Source organism: Cervus canadensis, chromosome 14 (genome assembly GCF_019320065.1).
Source record: "Cervus canadensis isolate Bull #8, Minnesota chromosome 14, ASM1932006v1, whole genome shotgun sequence".
In the NCBI taxonomy this organism is placed as follows: Eukaryota; Metazoa; Chordata; class Mammalia; order Artiodactyla; family Cervidae; genus Cervus; species Cervus canadensis.
Window position 1 is genome coordinate 74,116,010 of NC_057399.1, and position 21,264 is coordinate 74,137,273.

Consider the following 21,264-nt stretch of genomic DNA (forward strand, 5'->3'; position numbering starts at 1 on the left):
TATGAGGAGCATCAAAAGATGTGAATAACATGAAGAGCATGAAAAGGTGTCAAAAATATGTGGAGCATGTAAAGTTGTGAAAAATATTTGGAGCATGAAATTGTTTGAAACATATGAGGAGCAAGAAACCGTGTGAAAAATATGAGGAGTTTGAAAAGGTCTGAAAAATACGAGAGAATGAAAACGTGTGAAAAACACGAAGAGCATGAAAAGGTGTGAAAAATAAGAAGAGCCTGAAAAGGTCTGAAAAATACGAGGAACATGAAAAGGTCTCAGAAATACGAGGAGCATGAAAATGTCTGAAAAATACGAGGATCATGAAAAGGTCTGAAAAAACGAGGGGCAGGAAAAGGTCTCAAAAATACGAGGAGCATGAAATGGCCTAAAAAATTCTAGGAGCATGAAAAGGACTGAAAAATACGAGGAGCATGAAACGGTCTGAAAAATACTAGGTGCATGAAAAGTTCTGAAAAATACGAGGAGCATGAAAAGGTCTGAAAAATACGAGGAGCATGAAAAGGTCTGAAAAATATGTAGAGTATAAAAAGTTTTCAAAAATATGAGGAGAATGAAAAGGTGTGAAAAATAGGAAGAGCATGAAAAGCTGTCAAAAATATGAGGAGAATGAAAAGGTGTGAAAAATATTAAGAGCATGAAAAGGTGTCAAAAATATGAGGAACAAGTAATGCTGTGAAAAATATGAGGAGCATGAATCTGTATGAAAAACACGAGGAGCATGAAACGGTGTGAAAAATATGAAGAGCATGAAAAGGTGTGAAAATTATGAGGAGTATGAAAACGTCTTAAAAATACGAGGAGCATGAAAAGGTCTGAAAAATATGTGGAGCCTGAAAAGGTGTCAAAAATATGCGGAGCATGTAAAGGTGTGAAAAATTGAGGAGCATGAATCTGTATGAAAATTATGAGGAGGATGAAATGGTGTGAAAAATATGAAGATCATGAAAAGGTGTGAAAAATATGAGGAGGTTGAAAAGGTCTGAAAAATAAGAGTGCATGAAAAGGTGTGAAATACACGAAGAGCATGAAAAGGTGTGAAAAATAAGAAGAGCCTGAAAAGGTGTGAAAAACACGAAGAGCATGAAAAGTTGTGAAAAATACGAAGAGCATGAAAACTGTGAAAAATACGAAGAGCATGAAAAGGTGTGAAAAATATGAGGAGCATCAAAAGGTGTGAAAATATGAGGAGCATGAAACTGTATGAAAAATATGAGGAGCATGAAACGGTGTGAAAAATATGAAGAGCATGAAAAAGTCTCAAAAGTACGAGGAGCATGAAAAGGTCTCAGAAATACGAGGAGCATGAAAATGTCTGAAAAATACGAAGAGCATGAAAAGGTCTGAAAAAAACGAGGGGCAGGAAAAGGTCTCAAAAATACGAGGAGCATGAAAAGGTCTGAAAAATCCGAGGAGCATGAAACTGTATGAAAAATACGAGGAGCATGAAACGGTGTGAAAAATATGAAGAGCATGAAAATGTCTGAAAAATACAAGGAGCATGGAAAGGTCTGAAAAATATGAAGAGTATGAAAAGATGTCAAAAATATGAGAAGCATGTAAAGGTGTGAAAAATATGAGGAGCATGAATCTGTATGAAAAATATGCGGAGCATGAAATGGTGTGAAAAATAAGAAGAGCAAGAAAAGATGTGATAAATATGAGGAGTATGCAAAGGTCTGAAAAATACGAGGAGCATGAAAAGGTCTGAAAAATAAAAGGAGCATGGAAAGGTGTCAAAAATATCAGGAGCTTGAAAAGGTGTCAAAAATATGAAGAGCATGAAAAGGGGTCAAAAATTTGAATAGAATGTAAAGGTGTGAAAAATAAGAGGTGCATGAATCAGTATGAAAAATATGAGGAGCATGAAACGGTGTGAACAATATGAACAGCATGAAAAGGTGTGAAAAATATGAGGAGCATGAAACGGTCTGAAAAATATGAACAGCATGAAAAGGTGTGAAAAATACGAGGAGCATGAAAATGTCTGAAAAATACAAGGAGTATGAAATGGTCTAAAAAACACGAGGAGCATGAAAAGGTCTGAAAAATATGAGGAGCGTGAAAAGGTCTGAAAAAAACAAGGGGCAGGAAAAGGTCTCAAAAATACGAGGAGCATGAAAAGGTCTCAAAAATACGAGGAGCATGAAAAGGTCTGAAAAATACAAGGAGCATGAAACTGTATGAAAAATACGAGGAGCATGAAACGGTCTAAAAAATAAGAGGAGCATGAAAAAGTCTCAAAAATACGAGGAGCATGAAAAGGTCTGAAAAATACGAGGAGAATGAAACTGTATGAAAAATATGAGGAGCATGAAACGGTGTGAAAAATATGAAGAGCATGAAAAAGTCTCAAAAATACGAGGAGCATGAAAAGGTCTGAAAAATACGAGGAGAATGAAACTGTATGAAAAGTATGAGGAGCAAGAAACGGTGTGAAAAATATGAAGAGCATGAAAAAGTCTCAAAAATACGAGGAGCATGAAAAGGTCTGAAAAATACGAGGAGCATGAAAAGGTCTGAAAAATATGTAGAGAATAAAAAGGTTTCAAAAATAAGAGGAAAATCAAAAGGTGTGAAAAATAGGAATATCATGAAAAGCTGTCAAAAATATGAGGAGCATGTAAAGGTGTGAAAAATATGAGGAGCATGAATCTGTATGAAAAATATGAGGAGCATGAAACGGTGTGAAAAATAGGAAGAGCATGAAAAGGTGTGAAAAATACAAGGAAAATGAAAAGGCCTGAAAAAAACGAGGAACATGAAAAGATCTGATAAATAAGAGGAGCATGAAACGGTCTGAAAAATACAAGGAGCATGAAAGGGTCTGAAAAATATGAACCGCATGAAAAGCTCTGAAAAATATGAAGAGCAAGAAAAGGTGTCAAACATATAGGAGCATGTAAAGGTGTGAAAAATAAGAGGAGCATGAAAAGGTGTCAAAAGTATGAGGAGCATGTAAATGTGTGAAAAATATGAGGAACATGAATCTTATGATAAAAATGAGGAGCATGAAACGGTGTAAACCATATGAGGATAATGAAAAGTTGTAAAATATGAGGAGTATGAAAAGGTGTGAAAAATATGAAGAGCATGAATCGGTCTGAAAAATATGAGGAGCATGAAACGGTCAGAAAAATATGAGGAGCATGAAAAGATCTGAAAACTATGAAGAGCATGAACCTGTATGAAAAATATGTGGAGCATGAAATGGTGTGAAATAATGAAGAGTATGAAAAGTTGTGATAAATATGAAGAGTTTGAAAAGGTCTGAAAAATACGAGAGGCATAAAAGGTCTGAAAAGTACAAGGAGCATGATATGGTCTAAAAAATACGAGGAGCATGAAAAGGTCTGAAAAATAAGAGAGCATGAAAAGCTGTGAAAAATCTCAAGAGCATGAAAAGGTCTGAAAAATATGAAGAGCATGAAAAGGTCTGAAAAATATGAAGAGCATGAAAAGGTGTGAAAAATATGAAGAGCCTGAAAAGTGGTCAAAATATGAGGAGCATGTAAAGGTGTGAAAAATATGAGGAGCATGAAACGGTGTGAAAAATATGAAGACCATGAAAGGGTGTGAAAAATATCAAGAGCATGAAAAGGTGTGAAAAATATGAGGAGCATGAAAAAGTCTGAAAAATACGAGGAGCATGAAATGGTCTGAAAAAACGAGGAGCATGAAAAGCTGTGAAAAATACGAGGAGCATGAAAGGGTCTGAAAAATACGAGGAGCATGAAAAGGGTGAAAAATATGAAGAGCATGAAAAGGTGTGAAAAACATGAGCAGCATGAAAAGGTGTGAAAAATATGAGGAGCATGAAACAGTCTGAAATATACAAACAGCAGGAAAAGGTGTGAAAACACGAAGAGCATTAAAAGCTGTGAAAAATATCAAGAGCATGAAAAGATCTGAAAAGTATGAAGAGCATTAAAAGGTGTCAAAAATTTGAAGAGCATGAAAAGTTGTGAAAAATAAGAAGGGAATGAAAAGGTGGGAAAAAATGAAGAGCATGAAATGGCGTGAAAAATAGGAAGAGCATGAAAAGGTGTGAAAAATGAGAAGAGCATGAAAATTTGTTAAAAATGCGAGGAGCATGAAAAGGTGTGAAAAATTCGAGGAGCATGAAAAGGTGTCAAAAATAAGAAGAGCTTGAAAAGTTGTGAAAAATACAAGAGCATGAAAAGGTGTGAAAAACACAAGGAGCATGAAAAGGTCTGAAAAATACGGGGAGCATGAAAAGATCTGAAAAAACGAGGAGCATGAAAAGCTGTGAAAAATACGAGGAACATGAAATGGTCTGAAATACACGACCGGCATGAAAAGGTCTGAAAAATATGTAGAGCATGAAAAGGTGTGAAAAATATGAGGAGCATGAAAAGGTGTGAAAAATATGAGGAGCATGAAAAGGTCTGAAAAATATGAAGAGCATGAAAAGGTGTCAAAATATGAGGAGCATGAAAAGGTCTGAAAAATATGTAGAGCATGAAATGCTGTCAAAAATATGAGGAGCATGAAAAGGTGTGAAAAATATGAAGAGCATGAAAAGGTGTCAAAAATATGAGTAGCATGAAAAGGTGTGAAAAATATGAGGAGCATGGAAAGGTCTGAAAAATATGAAGAGCATGAAAAGGTGTCAAATATGAGGAGAATGAAAAGGTCTGAAAAACATGTAGAGCATGAAATGCTGTCAAAAATATGAGGAGCATGAAAAGGTGTGAAAAATATGAAGAGCATGAAAAGGTGTCAAAAGTATGATAAGCATGTAAAGGTGTGAAAAATAAGAGGAGCATGAAACTGTATGAAATATATGAGGAGCATGAAACGGTGTGAAAAATATAAATAGCATGAAAAAGTGTGAAAAATATGAAGAGCTTTTTCATGCTCTTCTCATTTTTCACACCTTTTCATGCTCTTCCTATTTTTCACACCATTTCATGCTCTTCATTTTTTCCCACCTTTTCATTCCCTTCTTATTTTTCACAACTTTTCATGCTCTTCAAATTTTTGACACCTTTTAATGCTCTTCATACTTTTCAGATCTTTTCATGCTCTTGATATTTTTCACAGCTTTTAATGCTCTTCGTGTTTTCACACCTTTTCCTGCTGTTCGTATATTTCAGACTGTTTCATGCTCCTCATATTTTTCACACCTTTTCATGCTGCTCATGTTTTTCACACCTTTTCATGCTCTTCATATTTTTCACCCTTTTCATGCTCCTCGTATTTTTCAGACCCTTTCATGCTCCTCGTATTTTTCACAGCTTTTCATGCTCCTCGTTTTTTCAGACCATTTCATGCTCCTCGTATTTTTCAGACTTTTTCATGCTCCTCATATTTTTCACACCTTTTCATGCTCTTGATATTTTTCACACCCTTTCATGGTCTTCATATTTTTCACACCGTTTCATGCTCCTCATATTTTTCACACCTTTACATGCTCCTCATATTTTGACCACTTTTCAGGCTCTTCATATTTTTCACACCTTTTCATGCTCTTCATATTTTTCAGACCTTTTCATGCTCTTCATATTTTTCAGACCTTTTCATGCTCTTGAGATTTTTCACAGCTTTTCATGCTCTCTTATTTTTCAGACCTTTTCATGCTCCTCGTATTTTTTAGACCATATCATGCTCCTTGTACTTTTCAGACCTTTTATGCCTCTCGTATTTTTCAGACCTTTTCAAACTCTTCATATTTATCACAACTTTTCATACTCTTCATTATTTCACACCATTTCATGCTCCACATATTTTTCATACAGGTTCATGCTCTTCATAGTTTTCAGATCTTTTCATGCTCCTCATATTTTTCTGACCGTTTCATGCTCCTCATATTTTTCAGACCGATTCATGCTCTTCATATTTTTCACACCTTTTCATACTCCTCATATTTTACAACTTTTCATTATCCTCATATGGTTTACACCGTTTCATGCTCCTCATTTTTATCATAAGATTCATGTTCCTCATATTTTTCACACATTTACATGCTCCTCATACTTTTGACACCTTTTCATGCTCCTCTTATTTTTCACACCTTTACATGCTCCTATATGTTTGACACCTTTTCTTGCTCTTCATATTTTTCAGAGCTTTTCATGCGGTTCATATTTTTCAGACCCTTTCATGCTCCTTGTATTTTTCAGACCGTTTCATGCTCCTCTTATTTATCAGATCTTTTCATGTTCCTCGTTTTTTTCAGGCCTTTTCATTTTCCTTGTATTTTTCACACCTTTTCATGCTCTTCCTATTTTTCACACCGTTTCATGCTCCTCATATTTTTCATACAGATTCATGCTCCTCATATTTTTCACACCTTTACATGCTCCTCATATTTTTGACAGCTTTTCATGATATTCCTATTTTTCACACCTTTTGATTTTCCTCTTATTTTTGAAACCTTTTTATACTCTACATATTTTTCAGACCTTTTCATGCTCCTCGTATTTTTCAGACCTTTTCATGCTCCTCGTATTTTTGAGACTTTTTCATGCTCTTCATATTTTTCACACCGTTTCATGCTCCTCATACTTTTCATACAGTTTCATTCTCCTCGTATTTTTCAGACCTTTTCATGCTCCTCGTATTTTTGAGACTTTTTCATGCTCTTCATATTTTTCACACCGTTTCATGCTCCTCATATTTTTCATACAGTTTCATTCTCCTCGTATTTTTCAGACCTTTTCATGCTCCTCGTATTTTTGAGACTTTTTCATGCTCTTCGTATTTTTCACACCGTTTCATGCTCCTCGTATTTTTCATACAGTTTCATGCTCCTTGTATTTTTCAGACCTTTTCATGCTCCTCGTATTTTTGAGACCTTTTCATGCTCCTCGTATTTTTGAGACCTTTTCCTGCCCCTTGTTTTTTTCAGACCTTTTCACGCTCCTCATATTTTTCAGACCTTTTCATGCTCCTCGTGTTTTTTAGACCATTTCATACTCCTTGTATTTTTCAGACATTTTCATGCTCCTCGTATTTTTCACACCTTTTCATGCTGTTCATATTTTTCAGACCGTTTCATGCTCCTCATATTTTTCACACCTTTTCATGCTGTTCATATTGTTCACACCGTTTCATGCTCCTCATATTTTTCATACTGATTCATGCACCTCTTATTTTTCACACCTTTACATTCTATTCAAATTTTTGACCCCTTTTCATGCTCTTCATATTTTTGACACCTTTTCAAGCTCCTGATATTTTTGACACCTTTCCATGCTCCTTTTATTTTTCAGACCTTTTCATGCTCCTCGTATTTTTCAGACCTTTTCTCATGCTCCTCGGGTTTTTTAGGACCCATTCATACTCCTTGTATTTTCAGACCTTTTCATGCTCCTCGTATTTTCAGACCCTTTGCCATACTCCTCATATTTATCACATCTTTTCTTGCCTTCTTATTTTTCACACCATTTCATGCTCGCATATTTTTCAACAGATTCATGCCCGCAATTTTCAACACCTTTACATGCTTCTCATTATTTTGAATCTCTTTCATACTCTTCATATTTCAGACCTTTCCATGTGCTCCTTGTATTTTTCAGACATTTTCATGCTCTTCATATTTTTCACACCGTTTCATGCTCCTCGTATTTTTCATACAGTTTCATGCTCCTCGGATTTTTCAGACCTTTTCATGCTCTTCGTATTTTTCAGACATTTTCATGCTCCTCGTATTTCTGAGACCTTTTCATGCTCCTCGTACTTTTGAGACTTTTTCATGCTCTTCATATTTTTCACACCGTTTCATGCTCCTCATATTTTTCATACAGTTTCATGCTCCTCATATTTTCACACCTTTTGATGCTCCTCATATTTTTCACACCTTTTCATGCTCTTCGTATTTTTCACAGTTTTCATGCTCTTCGTATTTTTCACCACTTTTCATGCTCTTCGTGTTTTTCACACCTTTTCAGGCTCTTCTTATTTTTCACACCTTTTCATGCTCTTCGTGTATTTCACACCTTTTCATGCACTCTTATTTTTCAGACCTTTTCAACCTCCTCATATTTTTCACACCTTTTCATGATCTTCATATTTTTCACACCATTTCATCCTCCTCATAATTTTAATACAGATTCATGCTCCTCAATTTTTCACACCTTTACATGCTCCTCATATTTTTGACACCTTTTCAGGCTCCACATATTTTTCAGACCTTTTCATGCTCCTCGTATTTTTAAGACGTTTTCATACTCCTCATAATTTTCACACCTTTTCATGCTCTTCATATTTTTCACACCGTTTCATGCTCCTCGTGTTTTTCATACAGATTCATGCTCCTCATATTTTTCACAGCATTACTTGTTCCTCATATTTTTGACACCTTTTCATGCTCTTAATATTTTTCACACCTTTTCATTCTCCTCATATTTTTGACAGCTTTTCATGCTCTTCCTATTTTTCACACCTTTTCATTCTCCTCATATTTTTGAAAACTTTTTATACTCTACATATTTTTCAGACCTTTTCATGCTCCTCGTATTTTTCAGAACTTTTCATGCTCCTCGTATTTTTCAGAACTTTTCATGCACCTAGTATTTTTCAGACCGTTTCATGCTCCTCGTATTTTTCAGTCCTTTTCATGCTCCTAGAATTTTTTAGGCCATTTCATGCTCCTCGTATTTTTGAGACCTTTTCCTGCCCCTCGTTTTTTCAGACCTTTTCATGATCCTCGTATTTTTCAGACATTTTCATGCTCCTCGTATTTCTGAGACCTTTTCATGTTCCTCGTATTTTTCAGACCTTTTCAGGCTCTTCTTATTTTTCACACCTTTTCATGCTCTTCGTGTTTTTCACACGTTTTCATTCTCTCGTATTTTTCAGACCTTTTCAAACTCTTCATATTTTTCACACGGTTTCTTGCTCCTCATATGTTTCAAACAATTTCATGCTCCAAATATTTTTCACAACTTTACATGCTCCACATATTTTTGACACCTTTTCATGCTCTTCATGTTATTCACATCTTTTGATGCTCCTTATACTTTTGACACCTTTTCATGCTCTTCTTATTTTTCAGACCTTTTCATGCACCTCGTATAATTCACACCTTTTCATCCTCCTCGTATTTTTCATACCGTTTCATGCTCCTCATATTTTTCACACCTTTTGATGCTCCTCATATTTTTCACACCTTTTCATGCTCTTCGTATTTTTCACAGTTTTCATGCTCTTCGTATTTTTCACAACTTTTCATGCTCTTCGTGTTTTTCACACCTTTTCAGGCTCTTCGTATTTTTCACACCTTTTCATGATCTTCATACATTTCACACCTTTTCATGCTCTTCTTATTTTTCAGACCCTTTCATGCTCTTGATATTTTTCTCAGGTTTTCATGCTCTTCGTATTTTTCACACTGTTTCACCCTCCTCATATTTTTGGCAGCTTTTCATGCTCCTCATATTTTTCAGATCGTTTCATGCTCCTCATATTTTTGAAACCGTTTCATGCTCCTCATATTTTTCACACCTTTGCATGCTCTTCATATTTTTCAGATCGTTTCATGCTCCTCATATTTTTGAGACGGTTTCATGCTCCTCATATTTTTCACACATTTTAATGCTCCTGATATTTTTGACACCTTTTCATGCTCTTGATATTTTTGACACCTTTACATGCTACTCATATTTTTGACACTTTTTCATGCTCTTCATATTTTTCACACCATTTCATGCTCCGCATATTTTTCATACAGATTCATGCTCCTCATATTTTTCACACTTTTACATGCTTCACATATTTTTGACTCCTTTTCATACTCTTCATATTTTTCAGACCTTTTCATGCTCCTCATATTTTTCGACCTTTTCATGTTCCTCGTATATTTCAGACATTTTCATGCTCTTTATATATTCCACACCGTTTCATGCTCCTCATATTTTTCATACAGTTTCATTCTCCTCGTATTTTTCAGACCTTTTCATGCTCCTCGTATTTTTGAGATTTTTTCATGCTCTTCATATTTTTCACACCGTTTCATGCTCCTCATATTTTTCATACAGTTTCATGCTCCTTGTATTTTTCAGACCTTTTCATGCTCCTCGTATTTTTGAGACCTTTTCATGCTCCTCGTATTTTTGAGACCTTTTCCTGCCCCTTGTTTTTTTCAGACCTTTTCACGCTCCTCGTATTTTTCAGACCTTTTCATGCTCCTCGTGTTTTTTAGACCATTTCATCCTCCTTGTATTTTTCAGACATTTTCATGCTCCTCGTATTTTTCACACCTTTTCATGCTGTTCATATTTTTCAGACCGTTTCATGCTCCTCATATTTTTCACACCTTTTCATGCTGTTCATATTATTCACACCGTTTCATGCTCCTCATATTTTTCATACTGATTCATGCACCTCTTATTTTTCACACCTTTACATTCTATTCAAATTTTTGACCCCTTTTCATGCTCTTCATATTTTTGACACCTTTTCAAGCTCCTGATATTTTTGACACCTTTCCATGCTCCTTTTATTTTTCAGACCTTTTCATGCTCCTCGTATTTTTCAGAACTTTTCATGCTCCCCGGGTTTTTTAGACCATTTCATACTCCTTGTATTTTTCAGACCTTTTCATGCTCCTCGTATTTTTCAGACCTTTGCATACTCCTCATATTTATCACATCTTTTCTTGCTCTTCTTATTTTTCACACCATTTCATGCTCCGCATATTTTTCATACAGATTCATGCTCCTCATATTTTTCACACCTTTTCATGCTTCTCATATTTTTGACATCTTTTCATACTCTTCATATTTTTCAGACCTTTCCATGCTCCTTGTATTTTTCAGACATTTTCATGCTCTTCATATTTTTCACGCCGTTTCATGCTCCTCGTATTTTTCATACAGTTTCATGCTCCTCGTATTTTTCAGACCTTTTCATGCTCCTCGTATTTTTCAGATATTTTCATGCTCCTCGTATTTCTGAGACCTTTTCATGCTCCTCGTATTTTTGAGACTTTTTCATGCTCCTCATATTTTTCATACAGTTTCATGCTCCTCATATTTTCACACCTTTTGATGCTCCTCATATTTTTCACACCTTTTCATGCTCTTCGTATTTTTCACAACTTTTCATGCTCTTCGTGTTTTTCACACCTTTTTAGGCTCTTCGTATTTTTCACACCTTTCATGATCTTCGTATTTTTCACACCTTTTCATGCTCTTCTTATTTTTCAGACCTTTTCATGCTCTTGATATATTTCTCAGGTTTTCATGCTCTTCGTATTTTTCACACTGTTTCATGCTCCTCATATTTTTGGCAGCTTTTCATGCTCCTCATATTTTTCAGATCGTTTCATGCTCCTCATATGTTTGAGACCGTGTCATGCTCCTCATATTTTTCACACCTTTTAATGCTCCTCATATTTTTCACACCATTTCATGCTCTGCATATTTTTCAGATCGTTTCATGCTCCTCATATTTTTGAGACCGTGTCATGCTCCTCATATTTTTCACACCTTTTAATGCTCCTCATATTTTTGACACCTTTTCATGCTCTTCATATTTTTGACACCTTTACATGCTACTCATATTTTGGACACTTTTTCATGCTCTTCACATTTTTCACACCATTTCATGCTCGGCATATTCTTCATACAGATTCATGCTCCTCATATTTTTCACACCTTACAATCTTCTCATATTTTTGACTCCTTTTCATACACTTCATATTTTTCAGACCTTTTCATGCTCATCATATTTTTGCGACCTTTTCATGCTCCTCGTATATTTCAGACATTTTCATGCTTTTCATATTTTTCACACCGTTTCATGCTCCTCATATTTTTCATACAGTTTCATGCTCCTTGTATTTTTCAGACCTTTTCATGCTCCTCTTATTTTTGAAACCTTTTCATGCTCCTCGTATTTTTGAGACCTTTTCATGCTCCTCGTATTTTTGAGACCTTTTCCTGCCCCTCGTTTTTCTCAGACCTTTTCATGCTCCTCCTATTTTTCAGACATTTTCATGCTCCTCGTATTTTTGAGACCTTTTCATGCTCCTCATATTTTTGAGACTTTTTCATGCTCTTCATATTTTTCACACCGTTTCATACTCCTCATATTTTTCATACTGTTTCATGCTCCTCGTATTTTTCAGACCTTTTCATGCTCCTCGTATTTTTGAGATCTTTTCTTGCTCCTCGTATATTTCAGATATTTTCATGCTGTTCATATTTTTCACACCGTTTCATGCTCCTCATATTTTTCATACAGTTTCATACTCCTCGTATTTTTCAGACCTTTTCATGCTCCTCGTATTTTTGAGACCTTTTCCTGCCCCTCATTTTTTTCAGACCTTTTCATGCTCCTCGTATTTTTGAGACCTTTTCCTGCCCCTCATTTTTTTCAGACCTTTTCATGCTCCTCGTATTTTTCAGACCTTTTCATGCTCCTCGTGTTTTTTAGACCATTTCATACTCCTTGTATTTTTCAGACATTTTCATGCTCCTCGTATTTTTCACACCTTTTCATGCTGTTCATATTTTTCAGACCGTTTCATGCTCCTCATATTTTTCACACCTTTTCATGCTGTTCATATTTTTCACACCGTTTCATGCTCCTCATATTTTTCATACTGATTCATGCTCCTCTTATTTTTCACACATTTACATTCTATTCAAATTTTTGACCCCTTTTCATGCTCTTCATATTTTTGACACCTTTTCAAGCTCCTCATATTTTTGACACCTTTCCGTGCTCTTTTTATTTTTCAGACCTTTTCATGCTCCTCGTATTTTTCAGACCTTTTCATGCTCTCGTTATTTTCAGACCTTTTCATGCTCCTCCATTTTTCAGACCTTTCCATGCTCCTCGTATTTTTCAGACCTTTTCATGCTTCTCCTATTTTTCAGACCTTTTCATGCTCCTCGTATTTTTCAGAGCTTTTCATGCTCTTCCTATTTTCAGGCCTTTTCGTGCTCCTCCTATTTTTCAGACATTTTCATGCTCCTCGTATTTTTCACACCTTTTCATGCTCTTCATATTTTCCACACCTTTTCATGCTCCGCATATTTTTCACACCTTTTCATGCTCTTCATTTTTTTCACACCATTTAATGCTCCTCATATTTTTGACAGCTTTTCATGCTCCTCATATATTTCAGACCGTTTCATGCTCCTCATATTTTTCATACAGTTTCATGCTCCTCTTATTTTTCACACCTTTACCTGCAACTGATATTTTGACACCTTTTCATGCTCTTCATATTTTTGACACCTTTTCATGCTCCTCGTATTTTTCAGACCTTCTCATGCTCCTCTTATTTTTCAGACCTTTTAATGCTCTCGTATTTTTCAGACCTTTTCATGCTCCTCGTGTTTTTTAGACCATTTCATACTCCTTGTATTTTTCAGACCTTTTCATTCTCCTCGTATTTTTCAGACCTTTGCATACTCCTTATATTTGTCACACCTTTCTTGCTCTTCATATTTTTCACACCATTTCATGCTCTGCATATTTTTCATACAGATTCATGCCCCTCATATTTTTCACACCTTTACATGCTTCTCATATTTTTGACACCTTTTCATACTCTTCATATTTTTCAGACCTTTTCATGCTCCTTGTATTTTTCAGACATTTTCATGCTCTTCATATTTTTCACACCGTTCCATGCTCCTCATATTTTTCATACAGTTTCATGCTCTTCATATTTTTCAGACCTTTTCATGCTCCTCGTATTTTTGAGACCTTTTCCTGCCCCTCGTTTTTTTCAGACCTTTTCATGCTCCTCGTATTTTTCAGACATTTTCATGCTCCTCGTATTTCTGAGACCTTTTCATGCTCCTCGTACTTTTGAGACTTTTTCATGCTCTTCATATTTTTCACACCGTTTCATGCTCCTCATATTTTTCATACAGTTTCATGCTCCTCATATTTTCACACCTTTTGATGCTCCTCATATTTTTCACACCTTTTCATGCTCTTCGTATTTTTCACAACTTTTCATGCTCTTCGTGTTTTTCACACCTTTTCAGGCTCTTCATATTTTTCACACCTTTTCATGATCTTCGTATTTTTCACACCTTTTCATGCTCTTCTTATTTTTCAGACCTTTTCATGCTCTTGATATTTTTCTCAGGTTTTCATGCTCTTCATATATTTCACACTGTTTCACGCTCCTCATATTTTTGACAGCCTTCATGCTCCTCATATTTTTGAGACCGTTTCATGCTCCTCATATTTTTCACACCTTTTAATGCTCCTCATATTTTTCACACCTTTGCATGCTCTTCATATTTTTCAGATCGTTTCATGCTCCTCATATTTTTGAGACGGTTTCATGCTCCTCATATTTTTCACACATTTTAATGCTCCTGATATTTTTGACACCTTTTCATGCTCTTGATATTTTGACATCTTTACATGCTACTCATAGTTTTGACACTTTTTCATGCTCTTCATATTTTTCACACCTATTCATGCTCCGAATATTTTTCATACAGATTCATGCTCCGCATATTTTTCATACAGATTCATGCTCCTCATATTTTTCACACCTTTACATGCTTCTCATATTTTTGACTCCTTTTCATACTCTTCATATTTTTCAGACCTTTTCATGCTCCTCATATTTTTGCGACCTTTTCATGCTCCTCGTATTTTTCAGACCCTTTCATGCTCCTCGTATTTTTGAGACCTTTTCCTGCCCCTGGTTTTTCTCAGACATTTTCATGCTCCTCGTATTTTTCAGACCTTTTCATGCTCCTCGTATTTTTGAGACCTTTTCATGCTCCTCGTATTTTTGAGACCTTTTCCTGCCCCTCGTTTTTTTCAGACCTTTTCATGCTCCTCGTATTTTTCAGACCTTTTCATGCTCCTCGTGTTTTTTAGACCATTTCATACTCCTTGTATTTTTCAGATATTTTCATGCTCCTCGTATTTTTCACACCTTTTCATGCTGTTCATATTTTTCAGACCGTTTCATGCTCCTCATATTTTTCACACCGTTTCATGTTCCTCATATTTTTCATACAGATTCAGGCTCCTCTTATTTTTCACACCTTTACCTGCTACTCATATTTTGACACCTTTTCATGCTCTTCATATTTTTGACACCTGTTCATGCTCCTCGTATTTTTCAGACCTTCTCATGCTCCTCATATTTTTCAGACCTTTTAATGCTCTCGTATTTTTCAGACCTTTTCATGCTCCTCGGGTTTTTTAGACCATTTCATACTCCTTGTATTTTTCAGACCTTTTCATGCTCCTCGTATTTTTCAGACCTTTGCATACTCCTCATATTTATCACACCTTTTCTTGCTCTTCATATTTTTCACACCATTTCATGCTCCGCATATTTTTCTTACAGATTCATGCTCCTCATATTTTTCACACCTTTACATGCTTCTCATATTTTTGACATCTTTTCATACTCTTCACATTTTTCAGACCTTTTCATGCTCCTTGTATTTTTCAGACATTTTCATGCTCTTCATATTTTTCACACCGTTTCATGCTCCTCGTATTTTTCATACAGTTTCATGCTCCTCGTATTTTTCAGACCTTTTCATGCTCCTCGTATTTTTGAGACCTTTTCCTGCCCCTGGTTTTTCTCAGACCTTTTCATGCTCCTCGTATTTTTCAGACATTTTCATGCTCCTCATATTTTTGAGACCTTTTCATGCTCCTCATATTTTTGAGACTTTTTTATGCTCTTCATATTTTTCACACCGTTTCATGCTCCTCATATTTTTCATACTGTTTCATGTTCCTCGTATTTTTCAGACCTTTTCATGCTCCTCGTATTTTTGAGACCTTTTCTTGCTCCTCGTATATTTCAGATATTTTCATGCTGTTCATATTTTTCACACCGTTTCATGCTCCTCATATTTTCAAACCTTTACATGCTCTTCGTATTTTTCACACCATTTGTTGCTCCTCATATTTTTGACACCTTTTCAGACTCTTCATATTTTTCAGACCTTTTCATGCTCCTTGTATTTTTCAGACCTTTTCATGCTCCTCGTATTTTTCAGACATTTCCATGCCCGTTCTATTTTTCACACCTTTTCATGCTCGTCGTATATTTCACACCTTTTCATGGTCCTCGTATTTTTCACACCTTATCATGCTCCTCTTCTTTTTCACACCTTTTCATGCTCCTCGTATTTTTCAGACCTTTTCATGCTCGACGTATTTTTCACACCTTTTCATGCTCCTCGTATTTTTCACACCTTTTCATGCTCCTCGTATTTTTCAGAGCTTTTCAAGCTCCTCCTAATTTGCAGGCCTTTTAATGCTCCTCCTATTTTTCAGACGTTTCCATGCTCCTCCTATTTTTCAAACCTTTTCATGCTCCTCCTATTTTTCAGACTTTTCCATGCTCCTCGTATTTTTCAGACCTTTTCATGCTCCTCGTATTTCTGAGACCTTTTCATGCTCCTCGTATTTTTGAGACCTTTTCCTGCCCCTCGTTTTTTTCAGACCTTTTCATGCTTGTCGTATATTTCACACCTTTTCATGCTCCTCGTATTTTTCACACCTTTTCATGCTCCTCGTATTTTTCAGAGCTTTTCATGCTCCTCCCAATTTGCAGACCTTTCCATGCTCCTCCTATTTTTCAGACGTTTCCATGCTCCTCCTATTTTTCAGACCTTTTCATGCTCCTCCTATTTTTCAGACTTTTTCATGCTCCTCGTATTTTTCAGAGCTTTTCACGCTCCTCCTTTTTTGCAGGCCTTTTCATGCTCCTCCTATTTTTCAGACATTTTCATGCTCCTCCTGTTTTTCAGGCCTTTTCATGCCCCTCGTATTTTCGGCACCTTTTCATGCTCCGCATATTTTTCACACCTTTTCATGCTCTTCATTTTTTTCACACCATTTAATGCTCCTCATATTTTTGACAGCTTTTCATGCTCCTCATATATTTCAGACCGTTTCATGCTCCTCATATTTTTCAGACCATTTCATGCTCCTCGTATTTTTCAGACCTTTACCTGCTCCTCGTATTTTGACACCTTTTCATGCTCTTCATATTTTTGACACCTTTTCATGCTCCTCGTATTTTTCAGACCTTCTCATGCTCCTCATATTTCTCAGACCTTTTAATGCTCTCGTATATTTCAGACCTTTTCATGCTCCTCATATTTTTCAGACCTTTTAATGCTCTCGTATTTTTCAGACCTTTTCATGTTCTTCATATTTTTCACAGCTTTTCATGCTCTTCTTTTTTTCACACCTTTCATGCTCTCAAATATTTCCGACAGTTTCATGCTCCTCATATTTTTCACACCTTTTCATGCTCCTTATATTTTTCAAACCTTTTCATGGTCTTCATATTTTTCACACATTTTCATGCTCCTCGTATTTTACACACCTTTTCATGCTCCTCGTATATGTCACACCATTTCATACTCCGCAGATTTTTCATACAGTTTCATTCTCCTCATATTTTACACCACTACACGCTCCTGATATTTTTGACACCTTTTCATGCTCTTCATATATTGAAGTCCTTTTCATGCTGCTCCTATTTTTCAGATCTTTTAATGCTCCTCGTACTTTTCAGACCATTTCATGCTCCTCGTGTTTTTCAGACCTTTTCATGCTCCTCGTATTCTTCACACTTTTTCATGGTCTTCGTATTTTTCACATCTTTTCATGCTCCTCGTGTTTTTCTCAAGTTTTCGTGCTCCTCCTATTTTTCACAGCTTTCATGCTCTTCGTATTTTTCAGACCTTTTCATGCTCCTCATATTTTTCAGACCTTTTCATGCTCTTCATATTTTTCACACCTTTTCAGGCCCTTCATGTTTTTCTGTCCTTTTCATGCTCCTCATGGTTTTCAGACCATTTCATGCTCCTCGTATTTTTCACACCTTTCAAGCTCCTTGTAATTTTCAGACCTTTTCATGCTCTTTGTATTTTTCATACCTTTTCATGATCCTCATATTTTTCACACCTTCTCATGCTCTTTGTATTTTTCACAACTTTTCATGCTTCTCATTTTTTTCAGGCCATTTCATGCTCCTCGTATTTTTCAGATCTTTTCATGCTCCTTGTATTTTCCACACCTTTTCATGCTGTTCATATTATTCACACCTTTTCATGCTTTTCATATTTTTCAGACGTTTTCATGCTATTGATATTTTTCCAAACTTTTCATGCTCTTTGTGTTTTTCACAGTGTTTCATGCTTTTCCTAATTTTCACACGTTTTAATGCTGCTCATATTTTTCACACCTTATCATGCTCTTCATATTTTTCACACCATTTCATGCTTCTAATATTTTTAACACCTTTTCATGCTCTTCATATTTTTCAGACCTTTTCATGGTCCTCCTATTTTTCAGACATTTTCATGCTCCTCCTGGTTTTTCAGGCCTTTTCATGCTCCTCGTATTTTTCACAGCTTTTCATGCTCCTCGTATATTTTACAGCTTTTCATGCTCCTCGTATTTTTCACAACTTTTCATGCTCTTCGTATTTATCACACCTTTTCATGTTCTTCATATTTTTCAGAACTTTTCATGCTCTTCGTGTATTTCACACCTTTTCATGCTCTTCATTTTTTTCACACAATTTATTGCTCCTCATATTTTTGACAGCTTTTCATGCTCCTCATATATTTCAGACCGTTTCATGCTCCTCATATTTTTCAGACCTTTTAATGCTCTCGTATTTTTCAGACCTTTTCATGCTCCTCGTGTTTTTTAGACCATTTCACATTCCTTGTATTTTTCAGACCTTTTCATGCTCCTCGTATTTTTCAGACCTTTTCATGCTCTTCATATTTTTCAGACCTTTTCCTGCTCCTCGTATTTTTTAAGCCTCTTTATGCTCCTTGTGTTTTTCACAAGTTTTCGTGCTCCTCCTATTTTTCTCACCTTTCGTGCTCTTCGTATTTTTCAGACTTTCTCGTGCTCCTAATATTTTTCAGACCTTTTCATGCTCCTCGTATTATTCACAAATTTTCATGTTCCTCATATTTTTCAGACCTTTTCGTGCTCTTCATATATTTCAGACATTTTCGTGCTCTTCATATTTTTCACACCTTTTCAGGACCCTTTTTTTTCTGACCTTTTCATGCTCCTCATGTTTTTCAGACCATTTCATGCTCCTTGTATTTTTCACACCTTTTCAGGCTCCTCGTAGTTTTCACACCTCTGCATGCTCCTCGTATTTTTCACACATGTGCATGCTCATCGTATTTTTCAGACCTTTTCATGCTCCTCATGTTTTTCAGACCTTTTCATGCTCCTCGTATTTTTCACAACTTTTCAAACTCTTCGTATTTGTGACAGCTTTTCATGCTCCTCATATTTTTCACAGCTTTTCATGCTCTTTGGATTTGTCTCACCTTTTCAAGCTCGTCGTATTTTTCACACCGTTTCATGGTCTTCGTGTTTTTCCCACCTATTCAGAGTGTTCGTATTTTTCACACCTTTTCTTGCTCTTCACATTTTTCGCACCCTTTCATGCTCTTCATATTTTTCAGACCTTTTCATGTTCTTCATATTTTTCACAGCTTTTCATGCTCTTCTTTTTTTCACACCTTTCATGCTCTCAAATATTTCCGACAGTTTCATGCTCCTCATATTTTTCACACCTTTTCATGCTCCTTATATTTTTCAAACCTTTTCATGGTCTTCATATTTTTCACACATTTTCATGCTCCTCGTATTTTACACACCTTTTCATGCTCCTCGTATATGTCACACCATTTCATACTCCGCAGATTTTTCATACAGTTTCATTCTCCTCATATTTTTCACACCACTACACGCTCCTGATATTTTTGACACCTTTTCATGCTCTTCATATATTGAAGTCCTTTTCATGCTGCTCCTATTTTTCAGATCTTTTAATGCTCCTCGTACTTTTCAGACCATTTCATGCTCCTCGTGTTTTTCAGACCTTTTCATGCTCCTCGTATTCTTCACACTTTTTCATGGTCTTCGTATTTTTCACATCTTTTCATGCTCCTCGTGTTTTTCTCAAGTTTTCGTGCTCCTCCTATTTTTCACAGCTTTCATGCTCTTCGTATTTTTCAGACCTTTTCATGCTCCTCATATTTTTCAGACCTTTTCATGCTCTTCATATTTTTCACACCTTTTCAGGCCCTTCATGTTTTTCTGTCCTTTTCATGCTCCTCATGGTTTTCAGACCATTTCATGCTCCTCGTATTTTTCACACCTTTCAAGCTCCTTGTAATTTTCAGACCTTTTCATGCTCTTTGTATTTTTCATACCTTTTCATGATCCTCATATTTTTCACACCTTCTCATGCTCTTTGTATTTTTCACAACTTTTCATGCTTCTCATTTTTTTCAGGCCATTTCATGCTCCTCGTATTTTTCAGATCTTTTCATGCTCCTTGTATTTTCCACACCTTTTCATGCTGTTCATATTATTCACACCTTTTCATGCTTTTCATATTTTTCAGACGTTTTCATGCTATTGATATTTTTCCAAACTTTTCATGCTCTTTGTGTTTTTCACAGTGTTTCATGCTTTTCCTAATTTTCACACGTTTTAATGCTGCTCATATTTTTCACACCTTATCATGCTCTTCATATTTTTCACACCATTTCATGCTTCTAATATTTTTAACACCTTTTCATGCTCTTCATATTTTTCAGACCTTTTCATGGTCCTCCTATATTTCAGAACTTATCATGCTCCTCATTTTTTTCAGACCGTTTCATGCTCTTCATATTTTTCACACCTTTTCATGCTCCTCATATTTTTCACACCTTTTCATGCTCTTCATATTGTTCACACCGTTTCATACTCCTCGTATTTTTCATCCAGCTTCATGCTGCTCATATTTTTCATACCTTTACTTGCTCCTCATATTTTTGACACCTTTTCATGCTCCTCATATTTTTCAGACCGTTTCATGCTCTTCATATTTTCACACCGTTTCATACTCCTCATATTTTTGACACCTATTCATGCTCCTCATATTTTGCTGACCGTTTCATGCTCCTCGTATTTTTCAGTCCATTTCATGCTCCTCTAATTTTTCACACCTTTTCATGCTCCTCATATTTTTCAGACCTTTTCATGCTCCTCGTATTTTTCAGCCCATTTCATGCTCTTCATATTTTCACACCTTTTCTATCTCCTCATATTTTTCAAATTTTTCATGATCTTCATATTTTTCACACCTTTTCTAGCTCCTCATATTTTTCAGATCTTTTCATGCTCCTCCTATTTTTCAGGCCTTTTAATGCTCCTCGTATTTTTCACACCTTTTCATGCTCCTCGTATTTTTCACACAATTTCATGCTCCTCGTATTTTTCACA